Below are 20,385 nucleotides of genomic sequence, written 5' to 3' on the forward strand. Positions count from 1 at the left end.
AGATTGTTTTGCCTACATTCTCCTCTAGGAGTTTTATACTTTCTGGTCTTACATTTAGCTCTTTAATCCATTTTGAGTTTATTTTGGTGTATGGTGTTAGGAAGTGTTCTAGTTTCATTCTTTTACAAGTGGCTGACCAGTTTTTCCAGCACCACTTGTTAAACAGATTGTCTTTTCTCCATTTTATATTCTTGCCTCCTTTGTCAAAGATAAGGTGTCCATAGGTGCGTGGATTTATCTCTGGGCTATTTGGTTCCATTGATCTATATTTCTGTCTTTATGCCAATACCATACTGTCTTGATGACTGTGGCTTTGTAGTAGAGCCTGAAGTCCGGCAGGTTAATTCCCCCAGTTCCATTCTTCTTCCTCAAGATTGCTTTGGCTATTCGAGGATTTTTGTATTTCCATACAAATTGTGAGATTATATGTTCTAGTTCTGTGAAAAATATCATTGGTATCTTGATAGGAATTGCATTGAATGTGTAAATTACTTTGGGTAGTATACTCATTTTTACAATATTTATTCTTCCAATCCACGAACATCGTATATTTCTCCATCTATTGGTGTCCTCTTTGATTACTTTCACTAGCGTTTTATAGTTTTCTATGTACAAGTCTTTTGTTTCCTTAGGTAGATATATTCCTAAGTATTTAATTCTTTTCGTTGCAACAGTGAATGGAATAGTTTCCTTAATTTCTCTTTCTATTTTCTCATTATTAGTGTATAGGAATGCAAGTAAAAAGTATTTAATTTAGAATAACAGTGATCAAAAAAATCAACCAGATATAATTAATACATTAAATTTTTAGTAGTAGTTCTAAAAATAAAAAAGAGATTTTAAAGTTATCCAAAGAACTAGTCATGAACAGCTGAATACCTCCTGGCTGTCAGAAAATACCAATTTACCATTTCCCTCAGTTAATGATTATAACAAATTTCATGACTCATTATGAATCATTTGTAAAATTTAAAGATTGGAAAGACTGATTCATATACTAATGAGGTAATTTAGTCTCATATAGCAGTGTTTATCAAACATTGTTTTCATTAGATCACAAAGTTTAAAAATTAAGTCCTTTTAAAATGATAAAAGAAAGCATGTCTTTCTTCCCCTGTTTGAGTAAAGCAGAAAAGAAAATTTAAGAATGGAAAACTACCTTTAGAATATTTTTTAAATTCCTCAAATTAATGGATAAAAAAGCATTTAATTTTTATTTATTAAAAGACTTCACATTCAGAACATAAAGGTTTTAAATTTTATTTGTAACTTTTGATTAAATAATTACAATGTTGCAAATCAAAATAATGAAAATAGAATAAGCATGTTATCCTAGTTAATACTTATTTTACATAATAATTATTGCCCTAAACTGAAAAAATTTCTAACTATAACTTGCTAGCTAATTTGGAGAACTTTCACCTCTCGATGACTTCATAAGTATATAATTCAAGTAAATATGGCAAATGTAAAAAGCAAAATATGATATCAAAGTAATTAAAAATGTGAACTACATTTTCTAAAACTGAAACATAAATCTTTGAGTTTAATTTGGTGAATAAGACTCAAATACCTTTTTCATAGAAAAAACTGAGTTATGTCTATTTAAGTGAAATATATGGTTATTCACAAAATTCTAGTATATGAACCATCTGCCCATGGATAATTAGGACTTGACTACACAGTAAAATGTCACCCTCTTACGAAACTAACCACTCATTTTCAAATTCCACCCAGCTACTCATCCATTTCCTTTTCTATATCCTCTCATCTAACTACCAATTACTTATTCTTTGAAGTCGACATGTATGTGTAGGTATATTTACCTAAGTCTATTTTATTTTACATAGGACTGAGATCAGTAATTATCCATCAAGGAATCTGGACTACAGTGAGTACTCAGAAGCAGATATGTGTGCATATGTATAATCTTACAGCCAAGATAACATAAGATGATGAGAAAACCACGACCAAAATATAGAAATATCCATGAGATTATATGCCCAAATTATTTCTAAAATTGTTTGACAGATTTATTTGTTTCCTCCCTCGTGGCTCAGTGATAAAAAATCTGCCTGCCAATGCAGAAGACATGGGTTCGATCCCTGGGTTGGGAAGATTCTCTGGAAAAGGACATGGCAACCCACTCCAATATTCTTGCCTGGGAAACCCCAAAGACAGGAGCCTGGCAGGCTACAGTCCATGGGGTTGCAAAGAGTCAGACACGACTTAACAACTAAAGAACAACACAGGGCTAGATACTGTCAAGGGTTATACAGATATCTGTCAGCAAGTTCACATTCTCCAGAAACTGCGAACTTAGCTGAGGAAAAACAAACTGTACTGAAAATAGGTCACACTCAAAGAATGTTTTAAAAGCAATTAATTAGCTGCCATGTTATGGGAATTAAGCAGGACTTAAAGGATGAATGTGGTTTTAATTAAGCAGAGAGGTAAGAAATGCCATCACAGGAGGTCATACGCTATCCCCTAGTTTCCATGACACTAAACTTTCATAGAAACCCTCATGTGTTTATAAACATTTTCTCTGAATCACATGCTAGGCTCTTCTTACTGTACTGTTTTCATTACTGTATCTTATTCTTCTCCTAGAAGGGGACGACAGAGGATGAGATGTTTGGATGGTATCCCCGACTCGATGGACATGAGGTTAAGCAAGCTCCAGAAGTTGGTGAAGGACAGGGAGGCCTGGCAAGCTGCAGTCCATGGGGTCACAAAGAGCTGGACACAACTGAGCAACTGAACTGATGTTGACTGATGATCTTGTTCTTGGTATGTCCTATTAAGCTTCAAGAAATTCCATCTCACAGCTTTTTAATTACCACCACCTTATATTATACAGAGTGAAGTAAGCCAGAAAGAAAAATATCAATACAGTATACTAACGCATATTTATGGAATTTAGAAAGATGGTAACCTGTACCCTGTATATGAGACTGCAAAAGAGACATACGCATATAGAACAGTCTTTGGGACTCTGTGGGAGAGGGTGAAGGTGGGATGATTGGGGAGAACGGCATTGTAGCATGTATATTATCATAAGTGACCAGTCCAGGTTCAACGTATGATACAGGATGCTTGGGGCTGGTGCACGGGGATGACATGGAGGGAGGATATGGGGAAGAGAGAGGTGGGAGGGGGGTTCAAGAAAGAGAACACATGTACACCCGGGGTGGATTCATGTCAATGTATGGCAAAACCAACCAATATATTAATGTAAGATAATTTGCCTCCAATAAAATAAATTTAAAAAAAATAGATTATAATCTTTCCTGCTGCTTCTGCTAAGTCACTTCAGTTGTGTCCGACTCTGTGCGACCTCATAGATGGCAGCCCACCAGGCTCCCCGTCCCTGAGATTCTCCAGGAAAGAACACTGGAGTGGGTTGCCATTTCTTTCTCCAGTGCATGAAAGTGAAAAGTGAAAGTGAAGTTGCTCAGTCGTGTCCAACTCTTAGCGACCCCATGGACTGTAGCCCACCAGGCTCCTCCATCAATGGGATTTTCCAGGCAAGAGTACTGGAGTGGGGTGCCATTGCCTTCTCTGATAAGCTTTCTTATGTAAACTTTAATATCATTTAGATTACAGAAGCTAAAATTCTATATTTAACTCCCTTCAGAAATTTTCTGCTCAATATGAACTCGTTACTTGTATTACCATTTGCTCACCCTATTTATCTCCTCTGAGATATTTTCAGAGGAGCCAATCTGATCATTTGAAGTTCTATAACACTGATCATCTCTAATACTCACAGTTTTAATTATATGCTAGTTTGAACTATTTTTAATTGGTTATTATGTATATGCCCTACCTTTCCTATAAGGTTCTATTCTCCTGGAAAGCAGAAATTATACTTTAGCTTTCTTCTATATATCTCTTAATACACAGAATGCCACATGCATAAGAGTTGTAGTATAACAGTTCATTCCTTATTAAAAATAATGAGGCTAATAATGTCAAATATCAAATACTGCTGAAAGTCAGTCCATGGAGCCATGCTATGCTGTCACGTCAGTCATATCCAATTCTTTGTGACCCCATGGTAGGCTCCTCTGTCCATGGGATTCTCCGGGCAAGAATGGGTTGCCATTTCCTCCTCCAGGGAATCTTCTTAACTCAGGGATCGAACTCATGTCTCTTACATCTCCTGCATTGGCAGGTGGGTTCTTTACCACTAGCGCCAACTGGAGCTGCCTCATGGAGGCAGGTATTCTGAAAGATTCTCCAGTTTCCTCTCTCTCTCTCTGAGTGTTTTAAGTTAAGAGCTCTAGTTTTACTCTAGAAACTTCCCAACTGGGCTTACTGACAACCTCCTCTCCTATGCTGTAGTCAAAGTGATCTTCCTAAAACACAAATCTAATTTTATCACCCCAATGCTCAAAGTCTTTTAATAGTTTCTCATTGCTCCAGGAGGAAAAAAAAAAAAAAACCCGAACTCCTCAGCATGTTTCCTCTCCTACGGTGGCCCTGATATCTAAATGCCCTTTTGTCCTCCTTGCCTCTGCATGTGCTATTTCCTTGTCTGAGATTTCCAGCTGCCTCCTCTGTACGCTAGTCAAATTAAAGTACTACCTTGTTTGTGAACAAGACTTTCCACAGTGACTTAAAAGGGTTTCTTCTCTGGATTCTTAAACCACATTGTGTATGATTTTATCATACCTACTACTCTTTTGTCTTCCATCTCTGCATTCCTAGCACCTAGAAGAATGCTTTTCACTTAGGAGTGCTGAATGAAAGGAAAAGGCAGGAAAGAGAAAAGATCTTTGATGGTGGTTTAAAAACAGGTCCTTGGTTATATTAGAAGTAGGGTAAGAAGGTGAAAAAGACCAGAAATACAAAGAATGAAAGATGGAATTGGTAGAAAGGAAATATTAAAAATATTTCAAAAATCTGGCAAGGAAAATAAAAAGAAATAGATACAAGATAGAAAACATGTCAAAGTTAGAAAACATGTGAAGTTAATGGATACACGATAGAAAACATGTCAAAGGCTGCTTCTTTTCAAAACCTAGAGTAGCTGACCAAGTTAGAAGGCAAAAGAAAGCAAGTTGAGAAGACAAATAAGAAGGTCTAAAAAAAAGAGTACATCTAGGAATCATACCCTACATGACAAGGACAGGGAAGACTGAAAGAAAGGCTGGAATGAGGCTGGAAGGATAACAGGACAGCCACAGAAACACAAAACAGAATTTCAGGCATCATAATTTTCATTCTTTCAGTTTCCCAAGTTTAGAAATCTTAAAAAAAAATTCTTTCAGCACATTCCTTCTCTCCAACTGCTTTTAATCCATCTCACAACTCCTATCTTTTCATTTCTTATTTTTACGTATCTTTCAGATCAGCTATGACTCTCTTGGCACTGTCACTGTTCTTTCATAAAACTCCATCATCTCTTAACTGAATTGCTGCAGAGCTCCTGAGAGGTTTCTAATTCTAGTGTCTCTACCATCAAATATAACAAGAAAGCACATCCTGCCCACTCTCAGACGTTCTCTGTGATGCTTTCTCCCACCTCTTCCCCACCAGATTTAATCACCCCCTTGTCCATGCTACCAAACAGGGGCTCTCCAGCTGTGGTCTGCTCGTCAAATTGGGCCCCTTCCTTTTTTTGTAAACAATTTTACTGGAACACTCCTATTTTGACTGCATACTGTCTATGGCTGCTTTCATGGTATTAACAGCAGAAGTGAATGGTAGCAATAAAAACCATGTAACCCACAGAGCCTAAAGTTATTTATTATGTTATTTCATCTATAATACAATATTTATTATATTGGTTATTTTTCTCTTTATAGAAAAATTTGACAACCTCTGGACTATACCATTATATTTGCATTTTACTTTAATTATTACCATATCATGTTGACAATAAAAGTTGATCACAGGCACTTACTGAGATGGGCACTGTTCTGAGCAATTAGGTATATGATCTCGTTTATTTTTTACAACATTACTAAGGGACAGATATTATTACTATTTCCATTTTACAGATGAGGACACTGAGGCTTATTATTATAGGCCCCATGCTTTCAACTACAACACAAATAATGACTACCTTATTTTTCTTGAGCTTATTGAGAACAAAGATCATGCCTAAATAAGTTTTGTAGTCCCAGAAACTCACACAGTGTCTGACATAGTAGGTATTCCATAATTGTTTGCTAAGTTAATCTTATTAAAATAACCACTTTTACTTTGTCTTCTCTCTGATGAGCAATGACTCCACATTGCTCACTGCATCGTGTCTAAACTCCTCTGGCTGGGATTAAGCCTGACCATAATTTGGGACAACTGAACCTAGCAAAGTTCAGAAAGGTTAATAATGATCAACTTCTGTTTCAGAACTGGCTGCTCTTCCTTCGGACACCATATGACTCTAACTCAGTACATGATATAAACTAAGCTGCCAATAAACCTCATCTGACATCACGGGACCTGTGGAGGCTGTCGTGATAGCCGCTCACTTTGCTGTGGACACTCCCTGCTTTCTTCTCTGGTCATCCACCACTGCCAGCTGAGTTGAAGAAGCATGTGTGGATGTCCCTTGAGTGGAAGTTCCTCTTGATTTCCTTATGATAGGAGTATTTGGATCTCTCAGGAGGGACTGAGCAAAATCAAGTTCCTGGAGTACCTGTCGGCTCTTCTTCACTATCCTAGATAAGAAAAAACTAAGTGTAAGATAACCCTACAGACCAAAAACAATACTTTGACAGACTGATGTTATTCCTCAAAAAAAAACTCTCCAAGCAATGTCTTTAGGACAGATATAAGGTAACACTGTTGACAGAAGAGAGACTAAAACAAAAATCTGTGTCAATCTGTCCCCTAAATTGGTTTGATGGAAAGAGGTTCGTATTAGAACATGGAACTCAGGATTTTAGTTCCAACTCTATCAATAAATATGTGATCTTAGGCAAGTCACTATCCCCTTTTCTTAATTTTCCTCATCTATAAAATGAAGGCATGCAATTTCATCATTTTTAAAAAGTCCCTTTCAGCTAAAGAAATGTATCATTCTTGAAGACACTGAAATATTGCAAAGGTACTACTATAAAGTAAAAATACTATTTTCTTGCATGGTTTATAGAAGTAGTGGAGGTCTCATCATGGCATAGACTCATTTTTTAATTTGTAAGAGCAGTTGTTTTTGGTTAGAAGTTGATTTTATGACAGAAGCTGCTATCTAGTTCTTGAATAAACATGACCGTAACTAGAACAAAACATATGAAAAATTAATTTAAGCAAACATACAGTGAAGTCCCAGACATAATAAAGGATTAGGAAAAAAAGAATTAAGGGGATGAATTATGTCCAGAGCTAAAGTTTTTAACTGCTATGTAAAGACTAAAAGCAGATAGATGTTTATGTTGATGAACAAAATGGTAATTAAAGAGCCAATTAAATAGGTGCAAAGGTCAGTGTGTCAGTTTGGGTAAATAAGTGACTATAAAAATCATAAAGTTAAAATTAGACAATATTATTAAAAAAAGTTCCGATGTGAAGATTAGATTATAAACTGACAAAAAAGTGCATATATTCTAAATTTTCACATTAGAAACGAATCACTGCTGTTATTGCCATTGTAATTTTTAGTGCTGGAGTTCAGTTCAGTTCAGTTCAGTCGCTCAATCTTGTCCGACACTCTGCCACCCCATGAATCACAGCACGCCAGGCCTCCCTGTCCATCACCAACTCGCGGAGTTCACTCAAACTCATCCCCATTGAGTTGGTGATGCCATCCAGCAATCTCATTCTCTGTTGTCCCTTTTTCCTCCTGCCCCCAATCCCTCCCAGCATCAAAGTATTTTCCAGTGAGTCAACTCGTCACATGAAGTGGTCAAAGTATTGGAGTTTCAACTTTAGCATCAGTCCTTCCAATGAACACCCAGGATTGATCTCCTTTAGAATGGACTGGTTGGATCTCCTTGCAGTCCAAGGGACTCTCAAGAGTCTTCTCCAACGCCACAGTTCAAAAGCATCAATTCTTCGGTGCTCAGCTTTCTTCACAGTCCAACTCTCACATCTATACACGACCACGGGAAAAACCATAGCCTTGACTAGACGGACCTTGGTTGGCAAAGTAATGTCTCTGCTTTTTAATATGATATCTAGGCTGGTCATAACTTTCCTTCCAAGGAGTAAGCGTCTTTTAATTTCATGGCTGCAATCAGCATCTGCAGTGATTTTGGAGCCCCTCCAAAATAAAGTCTGACACTGTTTCCACTGTTTCCCCATCTATTTCCCATGAAGTGATTGGACCAGATGCCATGGTCTTTGTTTTCTGAATGTTGAGCTTCAAGCCAAACTTTTCACTCTCCTCTTTCACTTTCATCAAGAGGCTTTTTAGTTCCTCTTCACTTTCTGCCATAAGGGTGGTGTCATCTGCATATCTGAGGTTATTGATATTTCTCCTGGTAGTCTTGATTCCAGCTTGTGCTTCTTCCAACCCAGCATTCCTCATGATGTACTCTACATAGAAGTTAAATAAGCAGGGTGACAATATACAACCTTGACGTACTCCTTTTCCTATTTGGAACCAGTCTGTTGTTCCATGTACAGTTCTAACTTTTGCCTCCTGTCCTGCATACAGGTTTTTCAAGAGGCAGGTCAGGTGGTCTAGTATTCCCATCTCTTTCAGAATGTTCCACAGTTTATTGTGATCCACACAGTCAGAGGCTTTGGCATAGTCAATGAAGCCGAAATAGATGTTTTTCTGGAACTCTCTTTCTTTTTCCATGATCCTGCGGATGTTGGCGATTTGATCTCTGGTGCCTTTGCCTTTTCTAAAACCTGCTTGAATATCTGGAAGTTCACAGTTCACGTACTGCTGAAGCCTGGCTTGGAGAATTTTGAGCATGACTTTACTAGCAGGTGAGATGAGTGCAAGTGTGCATTAGTTTGAGCATTCTTTGGCATTGCCTTTCTTTGGGATTGGAATGAAGACTGATCTTTTCCACTCCTGTGGCAAGGCTAGTATTTCTTGAGTACCTGCATAATGACAAGCATTTCACATATATTCTCTGTTAATCTTTCTTAATAATATTTTTATTATGGAGATTAACTCCTGAACAGACACTTCTATGTGGTGGATAGCCATCAAGAGTAAATTTTGAGATCCCCATTTTATAGATGAAGAAACTGAGATCACAAGGGACTAAAGAACTTTTCAAAAGTCATACAGCAGAACAACAGCTGGGGATCAAACTGAAGTTGAAATGTTTCAAAGTCAATCATAAAGTAACGATAAAACATGTTTACATATGTCCTGGAAGTATCAAAAACTAGATAAAGGAAAGAACAACTCAAACATAGTTATTACCACATTTATTCTTCTGTCATCAATGGCCCTGTGCACATATACATAAACCCAAAGTTGCTCTGGACTGTTGAATTTATTTTCTAAACTTGTCTTTAAAAATTGGTTCAAACTGATGTCTGGTCTTTCCAAAAATTCAATCTACCTTCAAATGGTGAAGGTCTGTCTCATTTTACAATAAGAAAACAGGGGTCCAGAAAAATTAACTGATGTGACCCAGATAAGTCCAAAACAAGATTTCTAAAAATATTTCAACTAGTGTCAGAATTATTAGCATAAGAAATCTTAAATGTGGCTTCACTGAGAGAAAGAACACTAATTTGACTGCCATAAGTTTAGAAGCCAGTCTTTCGACAGCACAGTATAACAGAGGGGTTAATGGTAAAGACTAAAGGCTAGAATCAGACTGCTTGGGTTTGAATCTCAGGTCTACCACTCACTAGCTATTGAACCTTGGTTCTGTGTTCTGATCTGTAAAATGACAATCTTCCTCACAAGGTTGTCTAGAGTATTAAATGATTTAGTGCTTAGAACAGTGCTTAGAGTATTAAGCAGGCTCAATTGATTGGAAACCATTATTACGGTTACTCTCTAGACATTTCTCAAAGCCTCAACCAGACAAATGCTAGAAATGACTGTAGGCTGCTCACACTCTGGAAGAGTGACTCTTTAGCCCAGAGCACAGTCCCACCTGGGAGGGTCACAGTGACTTTGTTGAGTCAGGGAAGTGGGTGGTCCATGGTTCCAGAAAACCAAGTGGAAGGGTTTTGGGAAGGTCTAACCAGTTTCAAAAGGATTCTGGCCCAGTTGGGATCCCCCAAATAACTGGGATGAGTCCCCAAAAGGACAGTGTTGGTTTAGTTTAGCCCCATCTGGAGTTTCTAACACAACAGAATTGCTGTGTGACAGAATGGCTTGTGTATGGCCCCGAGGTGACCAGGAATGCTAATTCAAACCCTCTCCTTAGAATTATGTTTTACTGTGATTAAAACACATTTAAAAATTTCAAAGAATACACAGTTAAATCTCCCAAGTAAAGCTGTTCCACAGAAATCAAGGACTTGGTTTGTTTTGTTTGCTATTGAACTTTGGCATCACTGAATAGTTACGGCACATAGTATCCACTCATTAATGTCTTTCTCAAAGGATGAATTCCCAGAAAAGACATTTTTGTCATTGTTGAATTAACCTTTCCCCTTCTTTACTTCTCTGTCCAATGAAATTGCACTTAAAGGAGAAAGTCATTATCTGATATCACCAGCAGTAGTCTCAAATATGGTAATAAGGAATGTATATTTTAAAATTGTGGTTTTTATAGATTTCAATCTAATATGTGTAACAGAAGCTGCTAATTAGTGATAACTGAGAAAACACAAGATTCTTATAATATGGTAATTTAAGATCTATTTTAAAAGCACATTAACCCATACAAAGCACAATAACATTTTACATATAGTCTTAAGACTTTTCTAGAAATTCATTTTCCCAAAACTTACTTTCCATGTAACTTAGGTTAAATAAAATCATAAGAATATGGATTCCACTAACTCAGAATTTGTGACAATTCAAATACAGTATAAATATTAGCTTTATACTTAGTAAAAAGTTTGAAGTCATCTGTTCCTTTGTGAATACTGCAGGGTTTTATTTTATTCTATTAATTAGGCAGTCAAAAAATGAAAGATTCCTCAAATATGGCCAAATTTTATATATTACCATGACTCTCTAATAGGCAATTTGGCCAATTATGAATTAAAATAGCATCTTTAACCTATTTCAATTTATCTGCTAGTATCATTTCACTATTTTGGCTTTAATGTGTATAACTTAGAATAAAATAACATGCTACCCCTTTAAATAATTTATGGTGTAACTTGGAAGAACAATGGACAATTGGAAATGGAAATCTAATACTGTGTGACTTTAGCGAAGGTACTGAGCCTCTTTGTGCATGTTTTCATATCTTTAACAAAGAGATGATAATACTAATCGTCACAGAAATGTAAAAAAGACCAAATAAGAATATATATATATGCATTCATTTGTTTTTAATTTTAAGAAGATTATAATTTGGAGTTTTTTATTTTTTAAAGATTGGCTTTCCCTCAAATATTCTGAATTAGTAAGGAACAGGCCTTAAGCCTGGTTCTACTTGGCTATCTTTTCTGAGTAAGTATTTAGGTTTAAGATTTAATCATACCTGGTGGCAGCTGAAGTTATAATCTTTTTGGAATATTTCTTTCAAGTCAAAATTGTTTCAACATAGGAAACACACACACAAAATTATGTAAATGTGAAACCTGTGAACACCATGATAATTTACTTCAACTTACTCTTTTCCTATGACCGTGAAAAAAAAAAAAAACTGACCCATTCAAAGCAAGTCTTTTTGCTTCCAACCCCAAAAATGGAAGGAATGCCAACTATGAGAGCCATCAGGTATTTCATCAGAAAGAGGGTCAGATCTGGACGACTCATTTGGGTAACCTACAAGAAGGGAAAGAAGAATACCTTAAATATATAAATAGAAATTTCTCTTAAAGACCACTGTAAAATCTTTTAAATAAACAGCAAAATAATTATACAAGTCTGATGTTTGCACTTACACAGTCCTATAATTTTCTCATTATATGGAAAAGGTATACTGCTGAAAAATTGACAATGACTATATATTCTATAGCCTGAGTTCCATAATTTTCTTTCTAGCCCGTATTCAGTTCAGTTCAGTTCAGTTTATTTGCTCAGTCATGTCCGACTCTTTTCAACCCCGTGAATCACAGCATGCCAGGCCTCCCTGTCTGTCACCAACTCCCGGAGTTCACTCAAAGTCACGTGCATCGAGTCGGTGATGCCATCCAGCCATCTCATTCTCTGTCGTCCACTTCTCCTCCCGCCCCCAATCCTTCCCAGCATCAGAGTCTTTTCCAGTGAGTCAACTCGTCGCATGAGGTGGCCAAAGTATTGGAGTTTCAACTTTAGCATCAGTCCTTCCAATGAACACCCAGTACTGATCTCCTTTAGAAGGGACTGGTTGGGTCTCCTTGCATATTAGATATTGTCTAAAGAAAAAGATTTCTAATATAGAAAATAAACCATGAATAGGAATAGAGGTGCAAATAATACTATATTCTTCTTGGCCAATTTTGTTCATCCTATCATTGGTTATCACAATATACAATTAAGAAAGTGTTAATCATTTCCCCCATTTTATTAGTTTCTGTTCTTTTATTTAATATGTTCTTCCTTTCATGTCTGCTTTGCTGGCTGTTTTCAAGCTTCCTCTTTAACCTATGAGTTATTTATAAGTACAATTTTTAGTTTCTATTTTTTTCTCAGTTCAGAGTTTAATACGCAAGTAACATCTCCATTAATATTTGAAACCAAGAATAGTAACCCATAGCAGAAAGAGAAATTAGAGAAATCTTAGTAACAAAAATACGTTAAATTTAATTCAACTTTTATGTTTTTATGTTTAATTTTATTTATTTATTTATTTTTGAAGTAGAACAGTTGTTTCTATTTTTTTTTTTCTATGTATGCTTCCCGTCCTGACCCCGCCTCCCACCTCCCTCCCCCTCCCATCCCTCTGGTTCATCCCAGTACACCAACCCCGAGCATCCTGTATCATGCATCGAACTTGGACTGGCCCAGACGAATGGATAAGAAAGCTGTGGTACATTTACATAATGAAGTACTACTCAGCAATTAAAAGGAATACATATGAATCAGTTCTAATGAGGTGGATGAAACTGGAGCCTATGATTTTTCATAGTCCAGTTTTAAAAGTACTTCTTCTGTGCTCAGAAATAACGCTTATTCTCTATTTGTTAGGTACAAAATTTTCTGTATGTATTAGACCAACTTTATTAATTGTGTTGTTCAAATCTTCTATATAGGCATTCTCAAAGATATTGTAGTCTGGTTCCATACCACCAGAATAAACAAATATCACAATAATATGAGGCATGGGAATTATTTTGTTTCCCAGTACATATAAAACCTACATTTATATTATAATGTAGAATGTAGTATCTACTCATGAGTCTAAATAACAATGCTCATATATAAATTAAAAAAATTTTATTGCTAAAAAATGCTAACCGTCACCTGAGCCTTCAAATGAGTCATACTCTTTTCGTTGTGGAGGGTCTTGCCTCGATGTTGAAGGCTGCTGACTGATCGGGGTGGTTTATATAGAAGATGACTGTGGCAATTTCTTAAAATAAGATAATATTGAAGTTTGTTACATCCATTGACTCTTCCTTTCATGAAAAATTTCTCTGTAGCATGAATTACTGTTTTGGTAACATTTTACCAATCCTCTCAAAGCCTGCTTCTGCTTTATCAACTAAGTTTATGTAATATTCTAAGTCCTCTGTTGTCATTTCATCAGTCCTCACAGCATCTTCACCAGGAATAGATTCCATGTCTAGAAATCATTTTCTTAATGCTCACCCGTGAGAAGCAACTCCTCATCCATTAAAGTTTTATCATGGGATTGAAGCAATTTAGTCACATCTTCAGGTTCCACTTCTAATTCTAGTTCTCTTGCTATTTTTCTACCACACTGGGTATTATTTCCTCCACCAAAGTCTTAAAGCCCCTCAAGGCACCATGGGTGTTGGAATCAACTTCTTTCAAACTCCTGCTAATATTTATATTTTGACCTCTTCCCTTGAATCATGAATGTTCTCAACGGCATCTAGAATGGTCAATCCTTTCCAGGTTTTCATTTAACCACCCAAATCCATCAGAGGAATCACTCCGGTAGTTATAGCCTAAAAATGTATTTCTTATGGGACTTCTCTGGCAGTCCAGTGGTTAGAATTTGGCACTTTCACTGTGGTGGCACAGGTTCAATCCCTGGTCAGTAAACTAAGATCCTGCAAGCTGTGAGGTGTGCCACTCCCAAAATATGTTTCTTAAATAATAAAGCCTTGAAAGTTCAAATTACTCCTTGATCTGTGTGCTGCAGAATGGATGTTGAGAAGGTAGGCATTAAGCAACATTAATCTTGTATATCTCCATCAGAGTGCTTGGGTGACCAAACGCATTGTCAATAAGCAGTAATATTTTCAAAGGTATCTCTTTTTTCTGAGCAGTAGATCTCCACAGTGGGCTTCAAATATTTAGTAAATCATGTTGTAAACAGATGTGCTGTCACCAATGCTTTGTTTTTCCATTTACAGAGCACAGGAAGAAAAGATTTAGCATAATTCAGAATGGCAAATGAGCATTTTGTTACTGTTCAGTTGCCACGTCATATCCTACTCTTTTGAAACCCCATGGACTGTAGCCCACCAGGCTCGTCTGTCCATGGAATTTCCCAGGCAAGAATACTGGAGTGGGTTGCCATTTCCTGCTCCAGGGGATTTTCCCCGACTCAGGGATCAAACCCACATCTCCTGCATTGACAGGTAGATTCTTTACCACTGAGCCACCAGACCAGCTGCATTAGCCCTTAACAAGAGAGTCATCCTGCCCTGTGAAGCTCTCAAGCCAGGCACTGACCTCTCCTCTATAGCTATGAAAGTCCTGGTGAAATCTTCTTCCAATAGAAGACTGTTCTGTCTATACTTAAAATCTGTTGTTTAGAACAGCCACCTTCATGAATGATCTTAGCTAGATCTTCTGGATAACTTGCTGCAGCTTCTACATCAGCACTTGCTGCTCTGCCATGAACTCTAATGCTACAGAGATGACGTCTTTCCTTAATCTTCACGAAATTGACCCCTGCTAGCTTCAAACATTTCTTCTGCAGCTGTCTCATCTCTCTCAACCTTCACAGAATTAGAGTTAGGGCCTTGTCTTAGATTAGGCTTGGGTTTAAGGGAATGCCATTGCTGGCTGATCTATGCAGATCCCCAAACTTCTCTATATCAGCAATAAGGCTGTTTTGTTTTCTTATCATTCATTAATTCACTATAGTATCATTTTCAATTTACTTTAAAAACCTTCCCTTTGGATTCACAACTTGGCTGTTGGGCTCAAAAGGCCTAACTTTTGGCCTGTTTCAACTTTCAAGACGACATTCTCACTAAGCTTAATCATGTCTAGCTTTTGCTTTAAAGTGAGAGGTGTGCAACTCCTTTCACTTGAACCCTTAGCGGCCATTGTAAGATTAGTTGGCCTGATCTCAGTATCGTTGTGTCTAAGTGAATAGGGAGGCTCATGGAGACCCTTTTATATAAAAACCCACCCCCAAAACTTGTATGACTTGCTTTATTGTGATATTTGCTGTATTGTAGTGGTCTGAAACAAAACCAGAAATATCTCAGAGATATGCCTGTTATGCAAGTGTTACCAAAATGTGACACAGGGATATAAAGTGAGCAAATGCTGTTGGAAAAAAAGGCATCAACAGATTTGCTCAACACAGGGTTGCCACGAACCTTCAATTTGTAAAAACTGTGGTGTCTGCAAAACAAGAGTCTGAAATGCAGTACCTGGATGCAATCTGAAAATGGACAGAATGATCTATTCGTTTCCAAGGCAAACCATTCAATATCACAGTAATCCAAGTCTATGCCTTGACCAGTAATGCTGAAGAAGCTGAAGTTGAACGGTTCTCAGAAGACCTACAAGATCTTCTAGAACTCACACCCCAAAATGATGTCGTTTTCATTATAGGGGACTGGAATGCAAAAGTAGGAAGTCAAGAAACACCTGAAGTAACAGGCAAATGTGGCCTTGGAGTACAGAATGAAGCAGGGCAAAGGCTAACAGAGTTTTGCAAGAGAATGCAATGGTCATAGCAAACACCCTCATCCAATGACACAACAGAAGACTCTACACATGAACATCACCAGATGTACAATACTGAAATCAGATTGATTATGTTCTTTGCAGCCAAAGATTGAGAAGCTCTATACAGTCAGCAAAAACAAGATTGGAAGCTGACTGTGACTCAGACCATAAACTCCTTATTGTCTAATTCAGACTTAAATTGAAGAAAGTAGGGAAAACCACTAGACCATTCAGGTATGACCTAAATCAAATCCCTAACCATTATACAGTGGAAGTGACAAATAGATTCGAGGGATTAGATCAGATAGACAGAGTGCCTGATGAACTATCAATGGATTTTCGTGACACTATACAGGAGACACCGATCGAGACCATCCCCAAGAAAAATAAATGCAAAAAAGCAAAATGGTTGTCTGAGGAGGTCTTACAAATAACTGTGAAAAAAAGAGAAGCAAAAAGCAAAGAAGAAAAGGAAAGATACACTCATTTGAATGCAGAGTTCCAAAGAATAGCAAGGAGAGATAAGAAAACCTTCCTCAGTGATCAGTGCAAAGAAATAGAGGAAAACAACAGAATAGGAAAAAGAGATCTCTTCAAGAAAATTAGAGATAATAAGGGAACATTTCATGCAAAGATGGGCTCAATAAAGGACAGAAACGGTATGGACCTGATAGAAGCAGAAGATATTAAGAAGAGGTGGCAAGAATACACAGAAAAACTATACAAAAAAGATCTTCATGACCAAGATAATCACGATTGTGTGATCACCAACCTAGAGCCAGACATCTTGGAATGTGAAGTCAAGTGGGCCTTGGGAAGCATCACTACTTACAAAACTAGTGGAGGTGATGGAATTCCAGTTGAGCTATTTCAAATCCTGAAAGACGATGTGGTGAAAGTGCTGCACTCAGCATGTCAGAAAATTTGGAAAACTCAAGAGGTGGCCATAGGACTGGAAAAGGTCAGTTTTCATTCCAATCAAAAAGAAAGGTAATGACAAAGAATTCTCAAACTACCTCATAATTGAACTCATCTCACACTCTAGTAAAGTCATGTTCAAAATTCTCCAAGCCAGACTTCAGCAATACGTGAATCGTGAACTTCCAGACGTTCAAGCTGGTTTGAGAAAAGGCAGAGGAACCAGAGATCAAATTGCCGACGTCAGCTGGATCATGGAGAAAGCAAGAGAGTTCCAGAAAAACATCTATTTCTGCTTTATTGACTATGCCAAAGCCTTTGTGTGGATTATAATAAACTGTGGAAAATTCTTAAAGAAATGTGAATATGAGACCACCTGACCTGCCTCTTGAGAAATCTGTATGCAGGTCAAGAAGCAACAGTTAGAACTGGACATGGAACAACAGACTGGCTCCAAGTAGGAAAAGGAGTACGTCAAGGCTGTTTATTGTCACCCTGCTTATTTAACTACTATCCAGGGGACATCATGAGAAATGCTGGGCTGGAGGAAGCACAAGCTGGAATTAAGATTGCCAGGAGAAATATCAATAGCCTCAGATATGCAGATGACACCAATTTTATGGCAGAAAGCAAAGAACTAAAGAGCCTCTTGATGAAAGTGAAAGAGGAGAGTGAAAAAGTTTGCTCAAAACTCAACATGCATCGAACATGGACTGAAGATTCGTTTCACATATGATAATATACATGTTTTAATGCCATTCTCCCAAATCATCCCACCCTTGCCCTCTCCCACAGAGTCCAAAAGACTGTTCTATACATCTGTGTCTCTTTTGCTGTCTCGTGTACAGGGTTATTGCCAGTCTAAATTCGATGCATGACACAGGATTCTCAGTGCTGGTGTACTGGGATAAACCAGAGGGATGGGATGGGGAGGGACGTGGGGGGGGGAGATCAAGATGGGGAACACATGTACACCCGAGGTAGATTCATGTCAATGTATGGCAAAACCAATAGAATGAAATAAAGTAATTAGCCTCCAATTAAAATAAATAAATTTAAAAAATAAGAAAAAAAAAAAACCCAACATGCAGAAAATTAAGATCACAGTGTCTGGTCCTATCACTTCATTGCAAATAGATTGGAAAACAGTAAAAAAAGTGAAAGACTTTATTTTTGGGGGGGGGGCTCCAAAATCACTGCGGATGGTGACTGCAGCAATGAAATTAAAAACACTTACTCTGTGGAAGAAAAGTTATGACCAATCTAGACAGCATATTTAAAAAGCAGAGACATTACTTTGCAAACAAAAGTCCATCTAGTTCTATGGTTTTTCCAGTAGTCATGCATGGATGTGAGAGTTGGACTATAAAGATAGCTAAACATTGAAGAATTGATGCTTTTGAACTGTAGTGTTGGAGAAGACCCTTGAGAGTCCCTTGGACAGCAAGGAGATCCAACCAATCCATCCTAAAGGAAATCAGTCCTGAATATTCATCGGAAGGACTGATGCTGAAGCTGAAACTTTAATATTTTGGCTACCTGATGCAAAGAACTAACTCACTGGAAAAGACCCTGATGCTGGGAAAGATTGAAGGCGGGAGGAGAAGGGGATGACAGAGAATGAGATGGTTGGATGGTATCACCAACTCAATGGACACGAGTTTGAGTAAACTCTGGGAGTTGGTGATGGACAGGGAGGCCTGGCGTGCTGTAGTCCATGGGTTCACAGACAGTTGGACATAACTGAGCGACTGAAGTGACTGAAGTGTAGTGTCTGCAAAGTACAATAAAAGAAAGTGCACTAAAACAAGGTATATTCTTTATTGACTAATTTTCTGTTTACCTATTCATTTTTGTTTTCTAGGATATTTATTTATTTGGTTCCATAGAGTCTTAGCTGTGGTGTGTGGACTTGGTTGTCATGCAGCACGTGGGATCTTAGTTCCCTTACGAAGGATCAAACCCATGTCCCCAGCACTGCAAGGTGATTCCTAACCACTGGACCACCAGGTAAGTCCCTACCTATCTATTTTAATAGAGATATGCTAATCTGTGGGCTCATCAGTTTTCCTTCTAATCCTTTCACTTTTCACTTTTAAGTCTATGTTCAGTTCAGTTCAGTTCAGTCGCTCAGTCGTGTCCGACTCTCCGCGACCCCATGAATCACAGCACACCAGGCCTTCCTGTCCATCACCAACTCCCAGAGTTTACTCAAACTCAAGTCTATGTTAGGTGTTATATAAATGCTCTAGCTGCCCAATGTTTCAGTGCTCACTTTAAAGAGTATTTTGTCTCATGTCAATGTTGTCACACAGTTTATTTTTCATCATACCATCACATATTTCAAGTGTATTTTCCTATTTACCAGTATATTTCTTTCAAGCCTGTTTGTGCTATACTACTGTTTTTGAACAATATATAGTTTCCTCCTACTAAAGTATAAACTCAACGAGGAGTTTTTCCCCCCAGCGGTCTTATTCCCAGAGCCTAGATCAGTGTCTGGCACATAGCAGGTGATCAATAAATACATACATACATTTACAATATGTACTTATATTTGGCTTTATGAGAAAAAGTTATAGTTAAAAGTATTCAGCACTTCCATCTTCTTGAACAAAACTATTCTCCTAGCACACTTGACCTACCTAATACTCCTTGTTATTATTTTCCAGAGACTCTGAATAACCTTTACAAAATTAATTGGTCTTGTTATTATCATCTTTTAGTGGCTTTGCCAAAAAGTACACCCTTATCTTATCTTGGGGTTCTCTTTTCTTTCTACTAAAGGATGCTCTTCAGAAATTCTTATAGATAGGGTATGGTGGAGATAAATTATTTTAGTCCTTGACCCAAAATGTCTTTCTCTTGTCCTCAATCTTCAGTGGTGCTTTAGATGGATAAAGTTATCATCACTCAGCATTTTAAAGATATTAGTTCACTATCTTCTAGCTGCTATTGCTGTTGAGAAGCCTGCACAGTTGATAATCTTTTGGAGATTTCTTCTCTCTGGTAACTTTTAAATGTCTCTAGCCTTCTAGTTGCTCTATCCTTATAGTTGCAAAGAATGTTTCTCATTGTGATTGGTTTTTACTTGTCCTGCTTAGTATGCAGAGTGTGCTTTTAATGTGAGGTTTCAAGTTTTCAGTTCTGAAAAATTCAGGATGCAGTTCTTTAGTTATCATTTCTTAATCATTCTTACAGCCCCTTGTTCTAGAACTCCCATTTGATGTATACTGAAGCTTCTCAACCTATTTTTAATATCCTGAACTGAACTGAACTTAACTGAACTGAACTGAATGGCATCATTCGGTAATTTTGAGTAGTTTATGTCTCTATTATGCATTCTGGGTGATCTAGAGTTAGAACAATTTTCTACTTTACTA

General features: G+C 37.4%; 1 pseudogene; it reads right to left on the reverse strand.

Moving 5' to 3' along the window:
• Positions 1 to 20,385, reverse strand: part of LOC129557776 (frizzled-3-like) — a 51,052-nt pseudogene that overhangs the window by 7,973 nt on the left and 22,694 nt on the right.

Source organism: Moschus berezovskii, chromosome 15 (genome assembly GCF_049115385.1).
Source record: "Moschus berezovskii isolate FMDL1 chromosome 15, NW_MosBer_1.0, whole genome shotgun sequence".
Lineage (NCBI taxonomy): Eukaryota > Metazoa > Chordata > Mammalia > Artiodactyla > Moschidae > Moschus > Moschus berezovskii.